At 45.4% G+C, this 23,744-nt stretch overlaps 1 protein-coding gene and 1 pseudogene across 1 annotated transcript in view; both read left to right on the forward strand.

Annotated features, from left to right (window-relative positions):
• Positions 1-23,744, forward strand: part of KCTD1 (potassium channel tetramerization domain containing 1) — a 176,039-nt gene that overhangs the window by 4,091 nt on the left and 148,204 nt on the right. The gene's annotated exons all lie outside the window — the stretch shown is intronic.
• LOC121103280 lies at positions 13,795-13,890 on the forward strand (annotated as a pseudogene).

A 23,744-nucleotide genomic window follows, 5' to 3' on the forward strand; every position in this document is an offset into this window, starting at 1 on the left:
TAGCCCTTGGGAGGCTTTAAGAGACATCCCGGCAAGAGAAGATGGAGCTGGGGTTCAGGTAGTGGCAGGGGGAACAGACGGATGGAAGGATTCAAGGTGTATTTAGAAAATAAAATTGACAGAACGTGGTCAAAGGATTGGTTTATCCGTGAACAAGAAGTGAGATGTCGAGCGAATGCCTGTTTCTGACACGTTAACCAAAAGGACACTGGGATGCTGAAGACTGGGTAGATTTTGTGCGTTTCACTTCATTTCCAGTAGCCAGAAGGAGGAGCGATGAGTGGCCTCATTCACATCCCGTGTAACTGATTTCACGAGGGAAACCCGAGTCACTCCGTCTCTCGGTCTGTCCAACAGCTGCGTACGGAGCCTCTGCATCGTCGGGGACTGATCTCCCTGCTCTTAACCTCATTAGCCACGTGCCTTTTCGTTTCTAAATGTGATGTTCCGTTTATCCAACTCCAGTTAAGTTGGAATTCATCGTTTGAAGAGGCCTGTGTTCAACCTTCGGAAGGAAAATCAAGTCTGTGCCTTATAGTGCAAAGACTTATGTGAAAAATGTCATAAACATGTAGCAAATTATTAGGAAACTTCTTTGACCATGCTCTTTATAAGCCCATTTACATACAAAGAACTGGCACAATGATCACAAATCGCTCACCGATAGAACTTTTAAGGACCTTACCATAGTATGTTGGGTCTGATTTGAGACGACTCAGCTCTGATTCTCTCCTTAGTTAGATTTCCATGCATGTGTCCCCTCACACGTCCCGAACTTTGGGTACTGATCCTTGGCTAGTGTTGTCTCAATACAACACTTTCATACTGAAGTGGACACTGTTCGTGGTATTTCTAATATCTCGTCTGTTCTTTCCATTCATTCTTATTTCTCCAAAACTCGTTGCCTCACATCGGGCTTCGCCAGCACATGTAACAATCAGGAGATAGTGTTTTGCCCAATATGTTATTCACCACCAAAATTACATTGGCTGATGAACAGTTGACTAAGTTTAAAATAATCTTAAAATTAGGTATTCAGTTTTTCTTTCAACATCAAAAACTTATTAGAGAATTTCAGCAAAAGAAATCAGCGATGAATGCTTAGAATAGCTTTCTTTTCCTCTTTCTGGTTATATTCCTTCCGGGAGATTCCAGGTTGGAGCTCCTTCCAAGAAATTCAGGTTTCAGTTATTTCCAGGAAAGAATTTGAAAATCACTGTCTGCCTAGGAGTTTGATACACAAATGTGATTCCATAGGATGCTTTTGGGGGGGGGGTGTTCTCATGTGGATGGCCCTGAGGGCAGGCTCTGCTTAGAAAAACATCTTTATTTCAACCAAAACACCTAGGGATGACTTTCTTCTATAAATATGGGAATGATAATATCTGTCCACCCTGCCTTATAGGATTGTGGAGAAGCAGAATGTGAGTACATATAGCAAACTAATGTGGAAATAAGTAGCATCAAGCAAGCCTACAGGGCATTTTTCCTGAAGGATCCGTCCAAATTCTGACCCCTTGGTGCAAGTAGCAGAGGGCAGTCTGGACTACTTCACTAGACCCCCAAAACAACACCATGGGGCATCCCCATCTTACAGGTGAAAGAACTAAGGAATAGAAAGATTACGTGACCTGTCTGAGGTCAAAGGTTCTAACCCAGCAGGCTGACTATCAACCCCTACCCACCATCAGCCGCTCAACTGTCCCAGCGACACTTCTAGTGTTCTGTCCAATTGATGCTATTAGAGCACTTTTCATAGGCACCTGGCACAGGGTGCTTTTCTTGTCTGCAACCAGCTTCCGTTCATCCTCTCCTCTCTTCTCCCCGCCCCCACGTGCCCTGGTATCCCCTCACCTGCACCTGCTCCTGCACCCACTCTTACACCAGACAGAACAAATGAAAAGCAATTTGAGGTGGTTGTGATCATACGTCTGAATCACTCCCTCACTTGTGCGGAGCAAATCATTCACTCTCACCTACCTGTCATGCTGACCACAATGGGGATTCGTTTCCATCCAGTGAGAACCGACAAAATTCAGGTCTTGCCGCCGACACACGGAGACTGCTGTTCGGAAGAGTTAAGAACTGAAGAGAATGTTAACTGGATGGATTTCAAATGCTTGCTAGAGGAAGGGCTATTCTTCCTGATCAATCTTTCCAAAGCTTCTTTCTACTGCCACATTACTTAGTGTTGTGTATACTTTCGCTTCGCTGGAAATCTGTAGCTAATGGAACAGAAAATGTGTGTGAAATGAAAGACCCAGACTCTCCACATGGGAAAAAAAAAAATCTGTATTGCTTCATGTTCTCACCCCTTCTCTTCTCCACCCATCCACTCCCACTCCCCACATCCAAATCTCACTCCAGCTCTTCCTAACTGTATTAAGTTTCGTGAGTTACTTAATCTCCCTAACCTTCAATTCTCTGAACTGTAAATGATGCACTAATAGTCACTAGAAATGAGTTAATAATATAAGATCTTTGTAAATGAAATAATATAAGATCATTGTCAATGAGATAATAAATCCTGGGGTAGTTCTGAGGACTGGATGAGATGTAATGGACTGCGTATATGCCCGGCACATACTAAGCGCTCGGAATATATCCATTTAATATCACTAATTACACAGGGACTATGTTTATTCCTCCTTGCTTCCTCAGTTCCTGATATGTGCCTGGCACACAGGCCAAGTGCTCAATAAGGAATTGTTGGATACATGAACAGGGAATTTCAGAGAACACAAGAATAAAGCCAGATGGTGAATTCACTTCCCTGTAAGTACTTTTTGCCATTGACAAGAGGGTCCAAGTTCTGTCGGATGCCCTTGCTGGATAGTTATGGGCTTATTCTAACCAATTAGATCAACCATTTGAGAACAGACTAAATTTGATCTGGGGAACTATTAATGCTAGAGAGGGCATTGCTTCAAAGATGTCATAGGTTTACCTTTCAGTTACTCCCATGATAGTCCTTCTGTGCACAGCTGTCGTGAGATTTCCAAAATCTGCAGACATTTAGAACTGATGCTATGAAATGATAAAACCACTAGGTTCTGAACCCATAATGGGAATCTGTGAGTTTGCTTATTACAGAGCAAAGAAACATCGGAACAAGTCTGATACCCATTCCATCCAGCAGATGGCAGTGGTATACATTCCCAAGCAAATTCTTGGACTAGCCTCTGGTCTTTCTCTTCACTTTCTCACCATTGCCCCACCCTCAGTGGCAAAGAAAGTCTGAGCCAACTTTAAAAACCTCCCTTGGCTCCTTCGCAGGAACAACTGAGGCCCAACGGGGGCGGGTGGAAGAATCCACGCCTCGGAGTTACCCATTTCCCCCTGTGCTGTGGACCAGGGAGGGGAGAGAAAGCAGGCGCTGTGATCTGTTCGAATCCACTCGCTGCCAGTTTCCCAGAGATCAGCAAGAGGTCTGTTTGCCTGTGCGTGCAAGGAAATCAGCACAAGAAAGTGCTGTCAGCCTCTAGCATGTGGGACGCTAGCCCATGCTGTGGGTCGAGAGCATCTGGGTTGCCGATTAGTAATCAGGAATACTAGTGAAGGTGAAAAGCCATATGAGGCAGGCATGTGTCACTGGGGAGTAGAACAGTCACGTGCAACTGGAGACCCACATATACCTCTCTTATGAGCGGTAGTCGCATGGAACTGTGGACTCACTGTTAGCTGTGTGACCCTAAACCTTGGCTTCATTATCTATGCAAATGGGGGTACTGACAGCCCCCTCTGAGGGTTGTTGCAAGAATTAAACAGGTAACACCAGGACACCGCCTTCTCTGTGCCCAGCAGTTTTCCAAAGACTTCGTAATATAGCATCAGATCAAATCTTCATTCATCACCCAAGTAGGTGGTACTATTGGTATCCCCACTTTTAAATGAAGAAGTCAAGGCCCAGAGAGATTAAGTAACTTGTCCAGGGTCACATAAGGGTGAGTAAGAAAGCCAGGATTTGGACGATGTGCTCAGGCTTCCGACTGTTACTACGAGCTGATAACTGTTAAGCGCTTTCCCTGTGCTAGGAACTCCACATGTGTTAGAGCCTCTAATCCTCTCAGCCACCTGTAAGGGGGAGTGCCATTGATTTCCCTATCTTACCAAATGAAGAACAAAAATACTCACTCTGTGCCCTGCTCTGTAAGAAACACGGGAAAACAAATTAATGGGGAGACTGTTATATATTATAGGGCTAGATGGTGGGTCCCCCTGTAACTGTCAGAGAAGAGAAATCAACAGTGAGAGTGTACCAGGGTTTTGTTCAATGGTATAAGAGAAGGCACATGAAAAAAAAAATGTTCAGTGTCTTATCTTATCGTTCAAAATTTCCATCAGGGTCCTTAGATATTTATAACCTCAGAACCATTTTGAGAAATAGTGAGTGGCCCACAACGATGAGGGTTGGTCGCATTTCTGTTTAGCATTGCCTTCCTCTCCAGAGTCATTGCTTCTCATTTTTTTGAGGACGTAGGAAGATCCGGGGGTTTGCCAGATGGCCATCACCTTCCTCTGCACGTGAGGGCCGGCTCTTAACCCAGCGTCATTGCCTGTGAGTTCCAGGAACTCACAGTGGTGAAAGAAATTCACTGGCCACATGGACTAAGTCAGCCTCTCTCTGATCCGAAGTGCCATTCCAACTCTGGGAACAAAAGGCAGGTTTTAGAATCTGCAGTCTGATGACTTTGCACCCGACTTCTCTGCAGTATGTCCGAATGAAGTTTGGGAGAACAGACGGCTTTAAACAAGGGCCAGAATTTCAGAAGGAAGCCTTCCTCAGTGCTGACAGTACTATAGGTCAAAGGTCCAAAGTGTCGAGAAATGCATCATTCTAAGGTTGCGCAAATTAAACTAGCTAAGAGCTGCAGGTGGTTTTCTATAGGAAACACAGATCCTAATTTAGACCTACCTCCAGTGTAGCTCATCCCCCCTAGTAGAAGGAGTCATGGGAGTCCATGACCAATGGCGTCACGGGGACCCCACCAGTCATGTATATTGCAGGGCAGTGAACCAGGGCTGAGTAAGTGAAAGACAGAACGGAAGTTCTGCAAACCTCTACCTTAAAAAATCTGACATTTCTTATGATTTTTTCTTCTAATTAAGCCTTTGTGCTCATGCAAATCTTTGAACAATGTTATTCTTTCATTTCTGATATGTCTTTATGTCTAAATGCACTTGAAACTAAGACTATTTCTAGCGAAAGCACTTTAAAAAGCTCCATCATTTAGCTCTGCATAATTGTTCAAGGGGTCTTCTTTGTTTCTTTTTCCCTCTCAAGGAAAATTCCGAGTCAAAATGCATTTGAAGATGTAGACTTAGATTCAAATTTTACTTTGGAAACATGCACGCAGGTTACTTTGAGTCATACTTGTTTTTTTCGTTGTATCATTGAAGCATTCATATATCTCGAGTTATTTTTGACAGCTCTTTTGCAAACTACAAATGTATGGTAAACACCTTCCCAAATTATTCTGCTAAGAAGTAGAACAGATACACTTTTTAACACTTGAAAATTATAGCTTCTGATAAATTTGTGCTAACCCAATAACCGTTTACTATCGAAGTAGATAAAGTGCTTCTAAGCCGATCGACTTATAAAGTTCTTTGCTAATAATTGCTCTTAAAATCAGTTTTTAAATATGAGTTTAGACAGCTAGACATATAATACAGATACTTATGGTTAGTTTTTTGTTACTTAAGAGGCGATGAGCTTCCGTGAGATCTATTTTCTCTTCTTTCCATTGCTCTCTACCTTTTGGCCTCAAAATTACTTTCTGATAATTCTGTCAAAGGATTAACGGACAAGGGGAAGGAAAGGAAACAATTTTCAAATCCATTCCTCTTTCTTTCCCTCTCCCTGCTCAACAACTTGATAAAGTATGTTGGGAAAAAAGTCAGCTCTCAATTCGTGCTAACAGCGGAGTGTAACAAGATGAATAATCCAAAGGAATAGGCAGTCCCAAATCATTTGTATTCAGATCTTGATGCGATGTATTAATTAGACTAGTAGTAAATGTTGCTATCTTAATTGGCACATTACAGTTGAATGCACGTTTTCTTCTCCATTTCAATTTCGGCAGTCATACTATATGACCTTAGCATGAACACGAATGACTCATCTGACCCCTTAACGAATAGTCTTTCCCAGATTTGTACATGAATCGGTCTTCTCTAAAGTACTGTCTAGCTCAGTGGTTAGTATGCATCAGAATCGCCTGGAGAGCTTCTTCAGAGCCCTGCCTCCACCCCAACTTTCTGAGCAGATTGGTCTGGGATGGGAGCTGAGGGTTTGCACTTCCCCTAATGGATGCTGGTGCTGCTGTCCCAGGGACCGTACTTTGAGAACCTCTGTTCTCAGGGAACAGTAGGCCCTAGGGATGTTCCTGGAAAGAAATAAAAGGATTCATCAGTCAAGTAGATTTGGGAGACATTGTACCTTTCTGTGATGCATGCTGGACATTTTCATTGCAAGGCACCTTTCCAACTCAGCAAACCCTGGCTTTCCTCCTCACTCCTACTAACCTGCTTTTCGAGCCTTCCCGGCTTCCTCTCCTCTTACCTCTCTGATACCCCCTCCTCCCTGCCTGCCTGTCTTCCTTGTCCTCCCTCGCTCCTTTTCAGCCTGGGCTCAGCGGAGCACTATTTCTATAGCGCACTCACTAGCACCCTCCTTGTTTTCCATTCCCACCTTGCCAGTGCGAGTCCTGCATAAGCTTTCTCTTTCCACACTTCTGATCCCGAGAACCTGAGTGACACAGGAGAAAGGTCACGTAATTCTTCTCATTGGTGCCATTGCAAAGTCATTTCATCCTTGCAGCCCGCGGAGACTTCCTTGCTTTTAACTAGGCAGGCGCTATCCTAAGCCTTAGAAAGAGCAAGAAGCAAGGCAAAAAAAAAAAAAAAAAAAAAATCCAGGGTCTCCTGGAGTTTACATCCTAGAGGGGGGGGAATGAGAACTTCATCAGATACGGTTAAGTGCTATGCAGAAAATTAAAACGGTGTGGTCAGGCGAGACCTCCGTAAGGAGATGACGTTAACGCTGATGTCTGCATGGCAATCGTGGTAGACCATCTTGTCGGGGACCTTGATATTGCATGGCAGCCCCCGGTTTATTTCTTATCTCATTCCCCCCGGAGGCTTTTCTGGATCTTTTTTACTGTTCTCAAATTCCAAACCCATTCCCACTTATCAGATAAACTGGCCTCATGGTTTATTGAGAAGTTGTCCACTCTCTCCACTTCTCTGACACCAGAAATCCCATCCACAGCTCCACTAGTCCTCTCTGCCTTTCCTGCTCTCCCTGGCCCCTTCCCCTTAGCCTGTAGCCATTTGCCAGACAATCGATCTGTTTTTGCCCCCCCCCCAATTCATGGGCTGAAGCCCTAACTAACCCCCAGTGTGACTGAACTTGGAGTGGGGCCTTTATGGAAGTAACTAAGGGTAAATGAGGTTATAAAGATAAGGCCCTGTGCCAGCAGATCCAGTGAGATTAGTTTCCCCGGAAGAAGAGACACAGAGAGCGTGTTCTCTTGCAGCCATCCACGAGCCAGGAAGAGAGCTCTCACCAGAAGCCAAATCCTTCAGCCTCCAAAACTATAAGAAATACGTTTAGCTGTTTTTTAAAACCACCCCATCTATGGTATTTAGTGATGGCAGTCCAAGCCGACTAAGACACGAACCAGAAAACCCATCTGCCACTGGCTTCCCTCCCCACCGCAGTCTGCTGTCTCGCTCCTCCCCTCCCTTCCCTCCCTCCACGGTCATCCACCCCGAGTCATCTTCATTTTAGAGGGTGTTCTGGTGCCTTTTCAAAATGGAACAGCACCGCAAGACCGGGATGTTCCAAAAGGCTTTATTTTTAACTTCCCTGGGGATCGGGACCTGTGCAGTCAGTCTCCCATAGTTTCATGCCAACTTCACTGACCTTAAACGCCGAATCCAGTCTCTGCTTGTCCTCGCATCCGATCACGTCACTCGGCAAAGTCCCCCCCCCCTTTTTTTTTATCTCCTCAACGGGATGTTTTTTCAAACAACTTAGAGAAATAGGGAAATGTTCTATTTTGTATTTCTCTACATCCACACCATCGGTTTTCTACCTCTTTCCAATTAGAATGCTGATTGCCCTAAGCAGGAGTGGAAGTTTAAAAAGCAAGACTGGGAAGATGGTTCATTCTTTTTAAGGAAACTTTCCCTCCTAGACTGTCTTCTCCGTTTCACTTAATCAGACTGCCATCAAGCCTTGCTTATGTGGTAGCACAGAGTCACAGGCCCAAGCTCCGCAGGCGCTGGATCTCCTGGGGACGGTCAGGTGCCATTGCTGCCCCAGATCGCCTACAGCATCCAGACCCTGGTTACTCTCGGTGAAGGAGGGGCGATAGAGATGAGATAGAATCAGGTGTCTGATGAGATAGAATCCCTTCACTGCTGCCGTGGATTTCCTCCAAAGCTTCTGTGCTGACCGTAGAAAGTTTCTGGGTCTACCCCCATCCCACCTGCACAGGGGAAGCCAAAAATTCCTAGCCAGCACCGCAGTGATTTAAGAGCAACTCCAAGATTCCATAGCACGTGGAAGAGAGGCAGAGCATGGGAGGGCTGAACGAAGCAATGTCTATAAAGCTCTTTGCATAGTGTCTGCTACGTACTAAGTGCACAGAAAACGGCAGTGATTATCATCGACGCCATTGTCATCGTAATCACTGCTGTTGCTCATCACACACACACACACACACACACACACACGCATATACGCTAGTGTATGAGTGAGGATTCTTTCTGGTTCTGCATGGAACCTATGTGGACTGGAAGAACTCAAGATGAAACTGTGCAGCTCTTGGTGGAGATCTGACACCTGCCATTACCGTTGCCTGGAGGGCTGGTAGAGCGTAGCTGAATTCGTGCTGCAGGAGCGCATGGAGCAGACTATACCCGTCTCAGTCCCATCTTACAAACAGCTAAGTGTCTAGGCAAGCATGGCATGCCAGAAGGAATGCACCATGGGTTCTAGGATGAGGGGTTGTCATAAATTGAGAGTGAGGGACGTCTGCGATTGAGACCAACTGGAAGTGAGAAAAGGCAAGGGAACAGAAGATGCGTCTCAGCACCCAGACTGCCCGTGGAGCATTCAAGGAGCAAAATGCCAAGCCAATAGGCAAGAAGATGCATGGGAAGAATTCACAAAGCTGAGACTGAGCTAAAAAGGGCAGAGGAGATCCTGGTGTAAAGAAAGTGTATTTTAAAAATCCAAATTATACAAGTAGAGTAATAGACTCTATGCTCTGAGTTATAAGCAACCACCATATCAGACACTGTGGGGCTCCCAGGAAGGCCAAGCCCCTGCCATGGATGCTGGGAATCTTGGGAGAAAACAAGGTAAGTGACGGCGAGGGGGCAGGGGGTGGTAAAGAGAGGCTGGAGGCCCAGTGGGAAAGCTTGCTGGAGGAGGTGGGGGAGTAAATTGGGTTTAGAGGCACAGCGTGCCAGGTTAGGACAATGCAGGGGACCGATGAAGCAGGGGTGAAGATGCAAAAATGAATTTGAGAGGTGGGTGAGAGATTAGCCCACAGAAACGGGGGTTTGGGGAGGAGAGCACTGAATCTAGTGGCCTCCTCCTCCTGATCCCATCCGGTCCAGCTCTGTGATCTCGGCTTGTTGGCCACTCTCAGATGCAACCGTCTGATTCTGCCATCCTGTCTGACGTGTCCCTAAGCTTCCTCTGCCATCTCCTCTTTTAAATATAACATCCGGGGGCGCCTGGGTGGCTCAGATGGTTAAGCATCTGCCTTCAGCTCAGGTCGTGATCCCGGGGTCCTGGGATCGAGTCCCGCGCTAGGCTCCCTGCTCGGCAGGGAGCCTGCTTCTCCCTCTCCCTCTACTGCGCCCCCTTCTTGTGTACCCTCCTTCTCTCTGTGTCAAATAAATAAATAAAATCATAAATAAATAAATAAATAAATAAATAATCCATTCGTTCTTCCCAGGGAAACTCATGTCCCTAGACTTTAGTAGGAACAATGCAGCCAACACCATTGTTTTCCACCTGTGTGTGTCTCACTGCCTAGTGAACGTGTCCAGCCGGCACATAGCACCCTCTCATGAGGTCCCAGAGGAACTCATCCCCTCCTGGCCCTCCTAACCTTCCTCCGTCCTGTGACAGCTTTACCACCCACTCACGTGCTCAATAAAGAATCCCCAGGATTTCCCTCATCACTTCCTTTTCTTTAACTCCTCCTTGGCACACACACATGCGCGCGCACACACAGACACACGCTCGCAGGCACTTGCACTGAGTCATCATCTGGTATTTCCGCCTCCTAAAGGTCTCCGTACTCATCACGTCCTCCCCACCCCTGCGCTCACGCTGACCCTCGTCCATCTCTCTCCTGTGGGCACCTCACTTGTCTTCCCCAGCACACTTTCTGAGCTACTCCCCACTTACACAGCCCCTTCATGCACCCACCAAAGTTCTTTTTAAAGATTTTATTTATTTATTTGTCAGAGAGAACACAAGGAGGGGGAGTGGCAGGCAGAGGGAGAAGCAGGTTTCTCGCTGAGCAAAAAGCCTAACACGACACTTGATCCCGGGGCCCTGGGATCATGACCTGAGCTGAAGGCAGACGCTTAACTGACTGAGCGACCAGGCGTCCCTCAAAATTCTTTTTAAAACCCCAATTCAGAAAACTGGGATGCCAGGCTCCATTTTAAACAAAAATTTTACGTCTCTCTAAGTTTATGTGCATCTGTGTTGACTGTGTGACCGCCCAGCAGCAGTGTGGCCTAGGGGTTCAGAGCCCATTGTCCGGTCCAAAGCCCAGCTCTGCCACTTCCCACTTACTGGACCCAGAGAAGCTTCTTACCGCTTCCTCACCTGTAAATGCAAGTAATTATTTTGTCTACCACACAGGCTGTTGTGAGGATTGAATGAGGAGAGCTCTTGTAACAACGCCTTGCACATAGTAAGCACTCATTACGTGGCAGTCACACTGAGAGAGGGAGGGAAGAATAAGAAGTAAACGCGATAGGGGCGCCTGGGTGGCACAGCGGTTAAGCGTCTGCCTTCGGCTCAGGGCGTGATCCCGGCGTTCTGGGATTGAGCCCCATGTCAGGCTCCTCCAATATGAGCCTGCTTCTTCCTCTCCCACTCCCCCTGCTTGTGTTCCCTCTCTCGCTGGCTGTCTCTATCTCTGTCAAATAAATAAAATCTTAAAAAAAAAAAAAGTAAACACGATAATGTTATCAGTGTTTATCTCCAGGCCGCAAGATTTTATTTTCTAATCTTTACTTTTCTATTTTTTTCAATATTTTCTGTTTTTCCAATTCTCTATAATAACCACGAAATCCTTTTATGACCGTTCAACTGCTCTTTTCTTTGGAAATTACAGGATGTTACATCCTTGCTTAAGAATAGGTAGGGGGGCGCCTGGGTGGCACAGCAGTTAAGCGTCTGCCTTCGGCTCAGGGCGTGATCCCGGCGTTGTGGGATCGAGCCCCACGTCAGGCTCCTCCGCTATGAGCTTGCTTCTTCCTCTCCCACTCCCCCTGCTTGTGTTCCCTCTCTCGCTGGCTGTCTCTATCTCTGTCTAATAAATAAATAAAATCTTAAAAAAAAAAAAAAAGAATAGGTAGGAACCTCCCCACACACAGGCTACAACCCAAAGACCTGTGCTGGCCTAGGGGGCCCAGCACCACCTGCACCCCTACCCCCGCCACCGCCACACTTAGGCCCCAGACTTCAGCCTCCCCAGGCTTCTTTGCCCTGCCATCATATTCTCTTTTCATTGTGCCCTTTCTTGACTGAGACTCGACTCTCCTCTGACTCGAACCCCCCCAAAGAAACCCCTGTTCACACTTGGAGGCACCGTTCAGATCTCCACTTCCCAGGGGGGCGTTCATTTCTCCCAAGCCTGTGGGCTGGGTGGCAGGCCTGTTGGCGTTGCCAGATATTTGTAGAATCCTCAGATGTTTGAAGACAGGTGCAGGGATGTGGAGGCAGAGGAGGCTGAGAAAAGAGAGGGAGGGAATTGTGAGGCTATGCCATGCAGGGCTCTAAACGGAAGCCTCGCTCATCAAGGGGAAATTTTTGAAGATTTTTTTGGGGGGTAGAAGGACAGCATGATAAAAGTCACATTTTAGGAATAGAAGTTGGCAACAGTGTGCAACATGGATAGTGTGGGAGGCCAGAAAGTTGGTCAAGAGGAGGTTGGCGGGAGTTAGGCAAGAAGAGATGAGGTTTGTTCTAAGATGGACTGGCCAGTGAACACGGCCACCGGGGCTGCAGCCCTGTACTGCCCTGCCAAGCACTTCCCCGCGTGGGTCCCCTGGCCCCCTCCAGCCTTGTGGCAGCTCCTGTCCCATCCACCTAGCACAGGGGACTGAGTCACACGGCTGACTGCCAAGTAGTAGAGACAGGAGTCAAGCCTAGGTACGTCTGACCCCAAAGCGAGGGCTGCTAACTAATTTTCCCTCAACAGCCCACAGCACGCGGGGCCTTCAGAACAGAAACACCGACGGGGAGGAAGGAAACAGGAGGCCGTGCTCAGCCCTGGAATATTCTTGCAGGTGTGTTTTAAGAAGTCTTAAGGTTACCACAGTAACACTGTGGTGATCGATAAACAAAATGTTTTAAGAGGAGAAAGAAGATGTTCAAGTGTCAAGGAAATTAAGAAGGTCAGGTGTAGAGTGAACTCTGAAAGGGAAGCTTCTGGATGAGGGAAAGAAGCTTCTATTGCCCAGCAGGTAGCCGAGCTCTTGAACCTCATTACACACAGGGATGATACAGGCTGAACAGAGAAAATGGGTGCAAAAGGTTGGGACATATTAACGATGTTTCATTTGTAACTGATTTTTCAGAGCAAACTGCATATAGGTGGGAGAGAGCTGCCTAACGTTTTCAAGGGACACCAGGGAGAGCCAGCCCATGATCTCAGCCACCCTCAGTAAGACAGTCTCAGATAGAAAGGGTAACAGTAGCCATGGCGTACTCTGTACCAGGCACTGAACTGGCATCGTCTCATTCAGTCCTCACGACAGTCATTTGCGGAAGAAATTATCTCCACTCTTCGGATGGGGAAACCGAGGCACAGAGGGCTTAGGTAACTTCCACAGGGTCACACAGCTCCTATACTAGCCAGGCTGGGATTCCGGCCCACGTCAGTAGACTCCGAAGTCAACGCGCGTTCCGTTACAGATACTGCCTCCCAAGTGGATTGACCACTGAACTCACACAGAGGAGGCTTCCTGATACTTTTGTGTTCTGGAATCTTCCCCAATGACATAAACCAGGTTCATCCCACTGGAGCAACAAGACCACCTCTCTCCGTTGAGAGGGCACCGAGCCTCTTAGTCACGGCCCATCTTCCCTCGGGTTCTGGTTCTTGAAATCAGCGGTGGGGAGGGTGACCGCACTGGGTGGGCTGACCCCACAATAGAAGACTTAACACATTTTGCTTCCCTGCCCACATGCCTGAGCCGCCTCCTCCTCACAGCGAACCTCAGCACCACCCCCAGCAATCTGGCTCGTCCCCGTGCCATTTGAGAGAACATTCTTAGTTGTTCACAGTCTCTGGTGTTCACATAAAGCCAAAGTTACTGCTCTGGAGTGTTTCCATCATCCTGTGACAAATCTGGACTGGGTATCAGTATCGGTCCAAAGGACAGAGCGTCAGGAGGAGGCAGGAGAGAAAGAGCAAACTATGGAAGACGCATGCAGATTTACAAGTGCCATGCAGGAAAAAAATCAAAGACCATTTAAGAAATTTGAAAAGTGAGAGCAGTGTTCAGAATGTCAGCAGTGGAAAGACTATACTTTCAGGGATCATTTCTATAGTTTGTTACCAGAATGTCAGCAGTGGAGAGAGCACAGATGATGGGGCTGGAGTCATCCCAAGGTGCCCTTAGAGTTGGCAAAGCGGCCCAGGGAGCACACGGGGTAGAGCCCCAGCCTCGGAGCGTGCTCACTGGATCCTGAGTCCCTGCTTCCCCATTCGCCAGCCGCGGGACCACGGGCCAGTTGTTCAACCTCTGTGAACCTCCACTTCCTCTTCTTTATAATCAGGGTGGTAATAATTGAAAAAGTGAAAAATGGCCCCAGCGGCCTCCAGCTAGGCTGTGATGGGTCCACCCCTTGGATGGGAAGTGTCCCAGGCAAATATTTTCTGTGGGGCCCTGAATAGAAACAATTTGAGTGGAATCTTAAAAAAAAAAAAGTCAACCTCAGAAACAAAGTGTTAAAAGTGGTTGCCAGGGGCTCAGGGGTGGGGGTGACAGGCAGGTTAGTAAAAGGGGAAAACTTTCAGCTATAAGGTGAATAAGGTCTGAAGGTAGAAGATATAACACGGGGACTGTATTTGATAACACCGTATTGTACAACTGACATTTGCTAAGAGAGTAGAACTTACACGTTCTCACCAAACAACAAAAAAAGATGTGTGTGCAGGTGAAGGATGTGCTAACTAACTAGATGGGGGGAGGGGCTTTGACAACGTGTTCATCTGTCACACCATCACAACATACACTTTAAAAGTCTTATAGTTTTGTCAGTTCTACCTCAATAGAACTGAAAAGAAGTTTTAAATAAAAACAGGCATTAAAAATAAATAAAACACGAAATGTAAAAAAACAAAAAACAATTTGAGTCAGTCTGGATCAGCATGCTGGTACCCTTCTGTCAGCTCGGTCTCACCCAGTTCTGCAAAAGAAACCCTGTGTCGGCTAGTGGGGGGACACGTTGCTGGTCAGGATACCCTCCTGGAACAGGTGCCCAGACATGGGGCCACAGATGACCACCTGGGCACGAGTCCTCCAGCTCCTCAGGGCATCAGGACAACCCCATGGTCAGGGTAGAGATCCAGGGAGTGCTCTGAAGGGGAGAAACAGAATCTAGAGCCCACATGAGTTCCGGTCCAGGCTCAGGGTGCCCCTGCATGATGGCATGGCCAGCACTGGCCAGCATGGGCACTGGGGAGGAGCATAGAAAATTCCAGGCAAGTTGCTCCCTTGTGAGGGGCCTTCAGAGACACAGGGCATGGATCAGGGGCCCAGTGGTGCCCAGGTCTAGATAGCACCGGCTGCGATGTACCTAAAAGAACATAAACATCACTCACAGAACGAACACAAGAATCAGAAAAGGTCACTCCGTAGCTGTGTCAGTGTGTCGGAACAAAGCAGCCACAAGGCCAGTTGTGAATATGTAGGACCCAAAACAGAGAGAAGGACATTCAGCAAACACGAATGTGATCGATGTGCCCTCTTCTGACTGGTTTGTGTGACTAGTGCTGCTCTATGATGGCAGCTCTGTCTACTTTAGTCCTTCGTCCTCCTGGGGGGGAAAAAAAGGAAAGGAAAAAAGGGGGAGGGAGAGAGGGAGAGAGGGAGGGAAGAAAGTAAGAAAGATGGATGGAAGGAAGGAAGGAAGGAAGGAAGGAAAAGAAAGAAAGAAAGAAAGAAAGAAAGAAAGAAAGAAAGAAAGAAAGAAAGAAAGAAAAAGAAAACAAGGAAAGAAAGGAAAGTAGACATATGGGTGGGTTTTTTGGGGGGGGGGTTTTGGCATTCGTTTAGTTTTTGTTTCCAAATATTATTTCTCTGGCTTTCTGAGTTTCTCAGCACTTCTTTAAATTTTGCACCCAAGGCAAGTTTCTGACTTACCCCCCGGTAAACTACTAGAAGGCATTTAGCAAATACGTGTGTGGCTCGTAGAGTTAGACCGCCTGCTTCAAATCCGTGGTTTGCCACTTCCTCGCGGTGTTCGTTGGGGCAAGTCAGTTAAGCTTTGCAGCTTTACTTACTTCTCTGTAAAATAGAAAGGGCTTTTAAAGTTCCATTCTGTACAAGTAAAGGAGGACTGTGCAGTCCAAATGCATAGTTGGAAGGTCTAGTTTAACCCAAGGATCAAATTCAAAATAACAAGATGGGCAGCATTTTCTTGGAGCAGTCCTCTACAAATGTAAATTTTAAGTGCACAAATGGAATCATACCATATACACTGTTGTTTCTAGCTCCGTCTTTCCTCTTTTAGCTTGATGCCCCTTTCCCTTCTTTTCCCTTCCGTTCTCCTCCCCCTTGTAATCCATAGCAACATACCTAACATGTATGTTTCCATATTTTTCTCCATATCGCCATAATGAGTGGCAAACCCAACATACCCACGCATATACATATGTACGTTTGGATGGGGGGGTGGGGTCATTGTTTCACCAACATGGGATTACATTGTTGATGCTTTTCTGCACCTCGTGTATAAACAATACGTTGAAGAAATCCCTCCAGACCATTTGGGATACCTCTATTCCTTCCATTTTCATTGGCAGTACGCTAGTCCTTGGTGTGGGCTACAATCACCCATTCTGTATCATGGAGGATTCATTTGGTTTCTGGGCTTTGGCTCTCTGAACGCTGCTAAGAGTAGACATCCTGATAGTAAGTGTAGCTTAGTTTTCCCTGTTCCAAAGTTGGCGTAAATGGCAACATACAGTATGGATTCTTTTGTGTCTGGGTTATTCTGTCGGCATAATGCTTTTGAAATTTAGCCATGTCGTTGCATGTCAAATAGTTCCTTTTTACTTCTCAGTAGTGTTCCATTGTATGCACGTACCTCCGTTTACCTAAGTAGTCTTCTGAGTGTGTGTATTTTCAATTTTACTAGACAATGTGAGATTTCTTTCCTCAAATGCTATAAAGTTCACATACCCACCAATGGGATATTCTGCAGTTGTTTTCATTTTTACTGGTCTGATGATCATTAGGTGAAGTCTTGTTATTACTTAGTTTGCATTTCCTCAACTATGGCAAATTCAAGCATCTTTTTGGACACTTGTTGGCTTTCTGGATGCATGTTTCTATAAATTGCCTTTCCATATTCTTTGATCATTTTTCTATTGAGTTGCCAATTTAAAAAATCTTGCTATTGGGGCGCCTGAGTGGCACAGCGGTTAAGCGTCTGCCTTCGGCTCAGGGCGTGATCCCGGCGTTTTGGGATCGAGCCCCACATCAGGCTCCTCCGTTGGGAACCTGCTTCTTCCTCTCCCACTCCCCCTGCTTGTGTTCCCTCTCTCGCTGGCTGTCTCTCTCTCTGTCGAATAAATAAATAAAATCTTAAAAAAAAAATCTTGCTATTTATAGAAATTAATTCCTATATTAATTCTCATATAATTAATTCCTCTATTATATAAATGCATACTTACCACTACAAGTGTCTTTTTTCCCAACTCTGTCATTCATATTTTGATTTTGTTTATATCTTTACCCATACACATTTTTAATGTGGTCAGATATATCTTTTCTTTCAGAGTTTCTGTGTTTTCCAACCTTCCTAAGGTTTTCTTGTCCACAGATTGTACATAAAGTCTCCTAGATATTGCTGCAATATTTTGTCCTGTTTTGTTGTTTACCATTAAGACTTTAGTCTCTGGGGAATGTATTTTTGTATATGGTGTGAAATAGGCATTTTATTTTATCTTCTTTCAGATGGATAGCCAGTTATACTGGAATCATTTTTTAAATAATTTATTATTTCCCACTCAATTGAACTACCACATTTGATATATAATGTATATTAAATTCTCATACACAAGACTACTTCTGGATTCTTTTCTTTTCCACTGATCCATTTCTCATTCCCATACTACTGCCATATTTATTTTATAATGGCTTTATAGTATACTCTGATGTTCGGTAGGACAATTCCCCTGTTGCTGTTCTTTTTTATTCTTTTCCCGGTTATTCTTGAGCATTTATTTTTCCTTATGAAATTTAAAATCATTTCATTCAGTCTCCACTCACCCCCACTAAAAAAAAAAACTACAATTGTAACTGTAATAGCATCATATTTGTATATTTTGGGGGAGAATTAATAGTGTTGTGATATTCCACTTTCGCATCCAGGATGTGGCATATCTTTCCATTCGTGCAGACTTTGTTTTGTGACTCTTAATAAGTTTGGTTATATTCATATACATGTGCCTTTATTATTAACCATAGTCCCTGCTATTTTTGCTCACTATTTTGTAAGTAGGCTATTTGCCTTTTCCATTTCTATATGCTTATTATCAGAATAAATAAAAGCTAGTAATTTATGTATATTGATCTTCTAGCCTCAGATTCTTAACTTCTCTTATTAATTATCATGTTTTTAAAAAGCACTAGGATCTCTTGAATTTTATACCATCAGCAAAGATGCATAGTATTTATTTCTTCTTTTCAAGTGGTTTTTTTTTCGTTACTCATTTTCTTTTTTTATTACATTCACGAGCTCCCCCAAGACAAAGTCAAACTGTAATGGTCATAACAGGTTTTCTTGTCTAGATCTTGGTTTTAAAAGAAAGGGTTTTATTGTTGCCACGAAGACAATTAGTGGAGGGTTTTTCGGAAATATTTTTATTCTACTTAAGTGCTTTCCCTATAGTCATCTTTTAGTTAGAGTTTAATTAGGAATGTCTCCTATATTGAATGCCTTTTAAGCATCTATTGATGAAATCATATCAATGTTCTCCCTTAATTTGTTTAAGTAATGATATGTTAACCAATTTCCTCATATTGAAATACTTTTACATTCCTGAATAAGCTCTAATTGGTTTATTGATATGGTGTTTGATTGTATTCTAATTAGAATTTTTGCACCTATATTTATAAATAAAATACGGTTTTTGACCAAGGAGATTTTCATAAATTTCTGCGGAAGAATTATATTGTCCGACAGCGACCTGGAATATTACCACCATCAATCTTATGAGTATTGGCAAGTATTGAGAAGATATCAAGATCAAAGTAGCAGATACGAGTTTTCCCAAATGCTAAAATTTTCGTGTGAAAGTTTGAATTTTATCATTGGCCAACAAATAGTGTCGGTCTCTTGCCTCAAAGCGAGAGGCATCTTTCATTCATTTTCAAGACAATGTCTTCTAGTGACCCAAGGATGAATAACCATGATTTGTCCGTCGATCGTTCCTGCACGTAAACATGGTGTTCCCTGGGAACGTGACTGGCACATCTCGTAGCTGAGTCACACAGCTTTTCCTTGGGACAACCTTCATTCCCCAGCATGCTGCAGAAGTGCTTTCGACACTCTGCAGTTAGCCACACAGAATACTAAAGACACCTGTACTCTAGGGTGGAGAGTTCATAAAACTAATGATTTTGACTGCTTCACCAAGGGCATTCTTAAGGGAACCGACGTTTTTTAGAACTGAGCGTGCGGCAGTGAGAAACAGGGGCTGCTTGGACTGTCTGGTGGTGTTGCCTTTATGATCAGTAAGGCACCAGCACTCCCACTCACTGTTGCTTTTACACCGTTCGTGTAAAAGTCGACACAGTGAAAGAAGCAAGTAACATCTTGGTATTATTTTGATTACAGTTTTGACCTTGCAGAACTCCTGAAAGGGTCACAGGCACCCCCAGAGTCCCGTGGACCATACTTTAGAAACCACTGCTCTAGCCAGACTGACTCTTTCCCACCTCAGGGATTTTGCACATGCTGGTCCCGCCGACCAGAATGCTGATGCCACACTTGGTCTGGTGAACGTTCCTCCTCCTCCTGGAGCTTCCAGTTCAAATGTCTCTTTCACCGGGAAGCTATTCCTCGCCTACTGCTCAACTAGGTTTAGTCCCCATGTTCTGTGCTTTTCCTAAACCTTAACATTTCTAGCATAGCTCTTATGGCAGTTTTAATTTACGTTTACTCACGGGTTTATCCATCCACGTCTGCTCTCCTGAGAATGTCAGCTTCTTGATCCCATGCACCTTTTCTGCTTCGGTGTCCCCCTCCCCTAGCACAATGCACTCGATCGGTATTATTGGATAAATGCAGGAGGGGATGATCTGGTTTGCCTATGACTCATTGGCTCAGGTGGTAAGCTCGAAGGGCTGAGGCCAAGGTCATGGGTTGGACCTACCTCACTCCAGCCATCATTTTACTTCCCGAGGCTGCACTGCCGATGAACTGGGATAAGGGTGCAGGTGAATAAAGGCCAGTGGGATCCTATTCGTAGGAGAGGCATTCAAAGCTTCCTCCCGAATCATTTGTTGTGGATGTGTTGTCCTCTGCAAAGCCAGGAAGACAACTACAGCACTTCCCGATCATCAGAGACCTACTTAAACTTCCTGAGACTGTAAAATCTTTCTTATTTGTTCATTTGCGGAAAATCCCCTGGTCCCCCAGCAAATACACACGCCTTGCAGAACCTTGGAAAGTCATCAGAAACTATCCAGCAGTTATGAGCCATAGTTTAAAAACCTCTGAACTAACAAAATTATCATTCCGTCCCAGATTTAAACTGAATTGTGGTGATTATAGCGTACACTCTGCAGTTCTGGTTGAGAGGGCAATTTAATTAGAAGCCTCTGTCTGGAGGCTAACTCCACCCCAGACCCCCCCCAAAAAATAATTCTTTAGGATGAAATTTCTAATGCTGTCTCTCAGCCTAAAGGTATGTTTTCTTGTAGAAAGTTGAGTAAGATTCCATTGAGGCTATTTTTAAAACTCAAGAAAAAGGGCAAAAGGGGGGATTTCACCACTTAAGAAATCACTCAGATACTTTTTTACTATTTTTTTCCCCAAATGCAAACTATTCCCTTTAGAACTTTCAAGTTGTCCTTTTTAGTGCCTTTGTCATGTTTGAAGAAATTTGGTTAAGCTGTAATGAAGTCGTTGACAAAGTGTGTATCACTTCTATGAAGATTTATTTCCACTTTTTAAAAGATGCTTGTGTGGAAATGCTACATGAGGGATTATGATCAAAATCAAATCTGAATACACGTGCGTGTGTGTGTGTGTGTCTATGACAGGTGCATAACATCTTACCAGTGAAAAGTCATTGGTTAACTAGGGGCTGTTGGCTAAAAATGACCTTAGAAATCATTTGGCCTGGGTCTGGCTTTACAGGTAAGAAAACTGAGGCCCAAGGAGGTACAAAGATAAAAACGAATAATCCTGAAACATGTGCCCTTTCACAGAGAACATAGACTAATAAAGCAGAAGTAAACCTATAGCCATTTACCGTTCTAGAGGAAGGAGGGCCCCCAGCCGAGAAGGGTTGTAATTCTCACCACTCCTGGCAGGTCACGTGCTATGAGCGGGGTGGAGGGTGAAGGGCATCATTGTGGCAGCAAGTACATCCATGGTGGGGGGGGGGCACTGTTTTGTCTTCTTTCAGTCAGGCACAGGAAAAGAACTCTGCCAACAAGTTCCAGGGCCCAGAGAGAGGACCAAGGGGCTGCCTCCTTTAGGGGTACCTGCGTTCAGTCGTGGCTTCATTGAAAGTGGCCAAGAATTTGGGACCTAGATCTCAATGAACTAATAACCCACCACTCTTTTCAAATCATATCACTAAAAAGCAGACACATGCATAAAATTCAAACAACACTCGAGCCTAACTTCAAATAAATGTTAAGTTGCACAGTATTTTTTTAAAAAATAATTTGCTGCTCGCAACTAATGTAAGGGGACAGTCAGGTGATCAAAGATACAGTTCCTGCAAAGGAGCATTTCCTTAGAGGGCCCAGGTTCCACAAAGGGAATTCTTCTGGAACCATGACCAACGCGTTTGGATCGCTAGTGGTAGAGTTGGCCTATAGTGTAATTAAAGATGAGATTATATGGGTTAAACCAGACAAAATTGCCGAAGTTTGATGGTTTTGATTTCCCCCAAAATTACAACTCCATCTGGTTCGGTCTCATCTTACAAACGCTCCCTGGTAGGGAGGCAGTGAAGCTAGGAGCGTGGTGTATCTCCTAACAGTTAAGCTGACTAGCGTGAAGGTTTTGTGCCAGACGCACCAAAAACATAGGATGCTCTCAAAGACGAGAACCGAATTAAGGAAAGTCGCTAAAATCATAAGAAAAAGTCAGAGGGCCATACAACACAGTGTGTTGGAGCTATTCTCCAAATTCCAGTTTCCAGCACAAAGGATGATCTAGAGCCCAAAGGAGAAGGCTCCCCAGCTCAGTCAGGGAAAGTTCGAGAAGGGGGTGAGGCGTTAGATAGGCCTTGACATCTTCAAAAGACTCATAGAAAGAGGGAGAGGTAGTTAAGGAAAGAGGAAGAAGCATCATAATGTACTCCTCCCCCCCTTGCTCAGCCACAGCTCCCTGGCAAGCGTTCACATTGGCTGTTCCCTTTAGAATATTCTTCCTCTTCGTCTACCCATGGCTCCCTCCTGCTTCTCATTAAATATTAAATGTTACTTCCCCAGAGAAGCCTTTCCTGACTACTCGATCCAAAACAGCCTTCCTCTGTCTAACCCTTCTGTATCATTTTCGTTTCTTTTCTTCATAGAACTTGCCAGTACATCAGATTGCTTTGTTTATTTATTTCTTGGTTTTTGTTTGTTTTTGGGTTTGCTGCTGTTGCTGTTTTGGTATGGCTCCTCCAAGTCCCATCGCAGGAGGTTAGCCTCATGAGAGCTGGGCTTTGCTGGAACAATGTCTGGTCTATAAGACCTAGGCTGTTAGGAGACCTAGGCTGTAAGGAGATTCTCGACAGCAAGAGACAGAAAGCCATAATCAAACTAGCTTAAGCGATAAAGGGGTGAAGTCCAGTGTCCCATGTCATCGAGGAAGATTCTCGTTTCTTCTCATCTCTTCACTCTGCTTTCCATAATACCAGCTTGACTTTGTGGCGGCAGCAGGAGCCCAGCAGTTCCAGGCTTCCCATTCACGCACACCTCACCCAGGAGAGACAGCAGCTCTGCCCTGGGCATCGAGAATCCCAAATGCAATCTGATTGGCCTGACTCGGGTCACTCCGCCCTTTCTCCCCAAAGCAGTGATGGCAGCAGGCATGGGGACACACTAGGCAGGGAGCCTATGTGAAGCAAGGGAAACCAAGCAGGACCTGCTGGACCCTGTCAGGAAGGGGCAATGCGGAGTTGAAAGCACCCGCGCATCGCCCGAGAAATGTACACGCATGAGATGCTTGGAACTGAGAGGAGGCTTCTTATAGTTGTGGGGGGGGGAGGTGTCATCAGGCACTAAGGCAGAGTGGCAAGAATGGTGCGGTGACGTTGAAGATCTTAAAGGAGAGGAAGGTAATTATCATTCGATAGGCAACAAGAAGCCCCTGCAGGTTTGGAGAAGGGACATAATAGCATCAAGGAGTGTTGAGGAAGACCAGTTGGCAGCGGTCTGCAGACATAGTGAGACAAACATGGAGGTGGGGAGGTCAGTGAAGAGATTTTCCAGACACTCTGGAAAGGCCCAGGTTGGACGTTAAATATGAAAGAATGTCAGGGATAAAAAGATCCAAAGCAAAGATGAGCCAGATTTGGTGACTGATTGGATAGAGACGACGAAAAAGAGGATTGCATGAAAGGTGGTCTGCCGTCGTCCTGAGAACCAAACCGTCCCTGCTAGGCCTGGAGGACTCCGGGTGCCTCCTCCACACCTATCTTGCTCCTTTCTCACTTGCTCACTACCCTGTGTCACACAGGACTTCTTTCAACTCCCATGCTTCTCAGGCACGCCCTCTCCAGCCCAGGGTCCCCCGCCAGGGTCTTCTCTTCCCCGCTCTGCACCCCGTCCCCTCTTTTCTTCACCGTAGAACTCACCAGCACTTATAATGGCCTATGTATTTCTTATCTTCTTATTTCCTTTCCCGTCAGACTGGCTCTGAGATCAGTGGCCCGCAGGGCATCTGGGACTGGGTTCGGAGAAGTGTAGTGAATGAGCTATTAGCAGACAAGGATGCTGGGAAAGAGAGAAGGTTTATGGGAACAAGACAATGCCTTTGAGGTGGGGCAGGTTGGGTCTGTGGAAGA

The sequence above is a fragment of the Ursus maritimus genome, unplaced genomic scaffold, assembly GCF_017311325.1.
Source record: "Ursus maritimus isolate PB19 unplaced genomic scaffold, ASM1731132v1 scaffold_18, whole genome shotgun sequence".
Taxonomy (NCBI): Eukaryota; Metazoa; Chordata; class Mammalia; order Carnivora; family Ursidae; genus Ursus; species Ursus maritimus.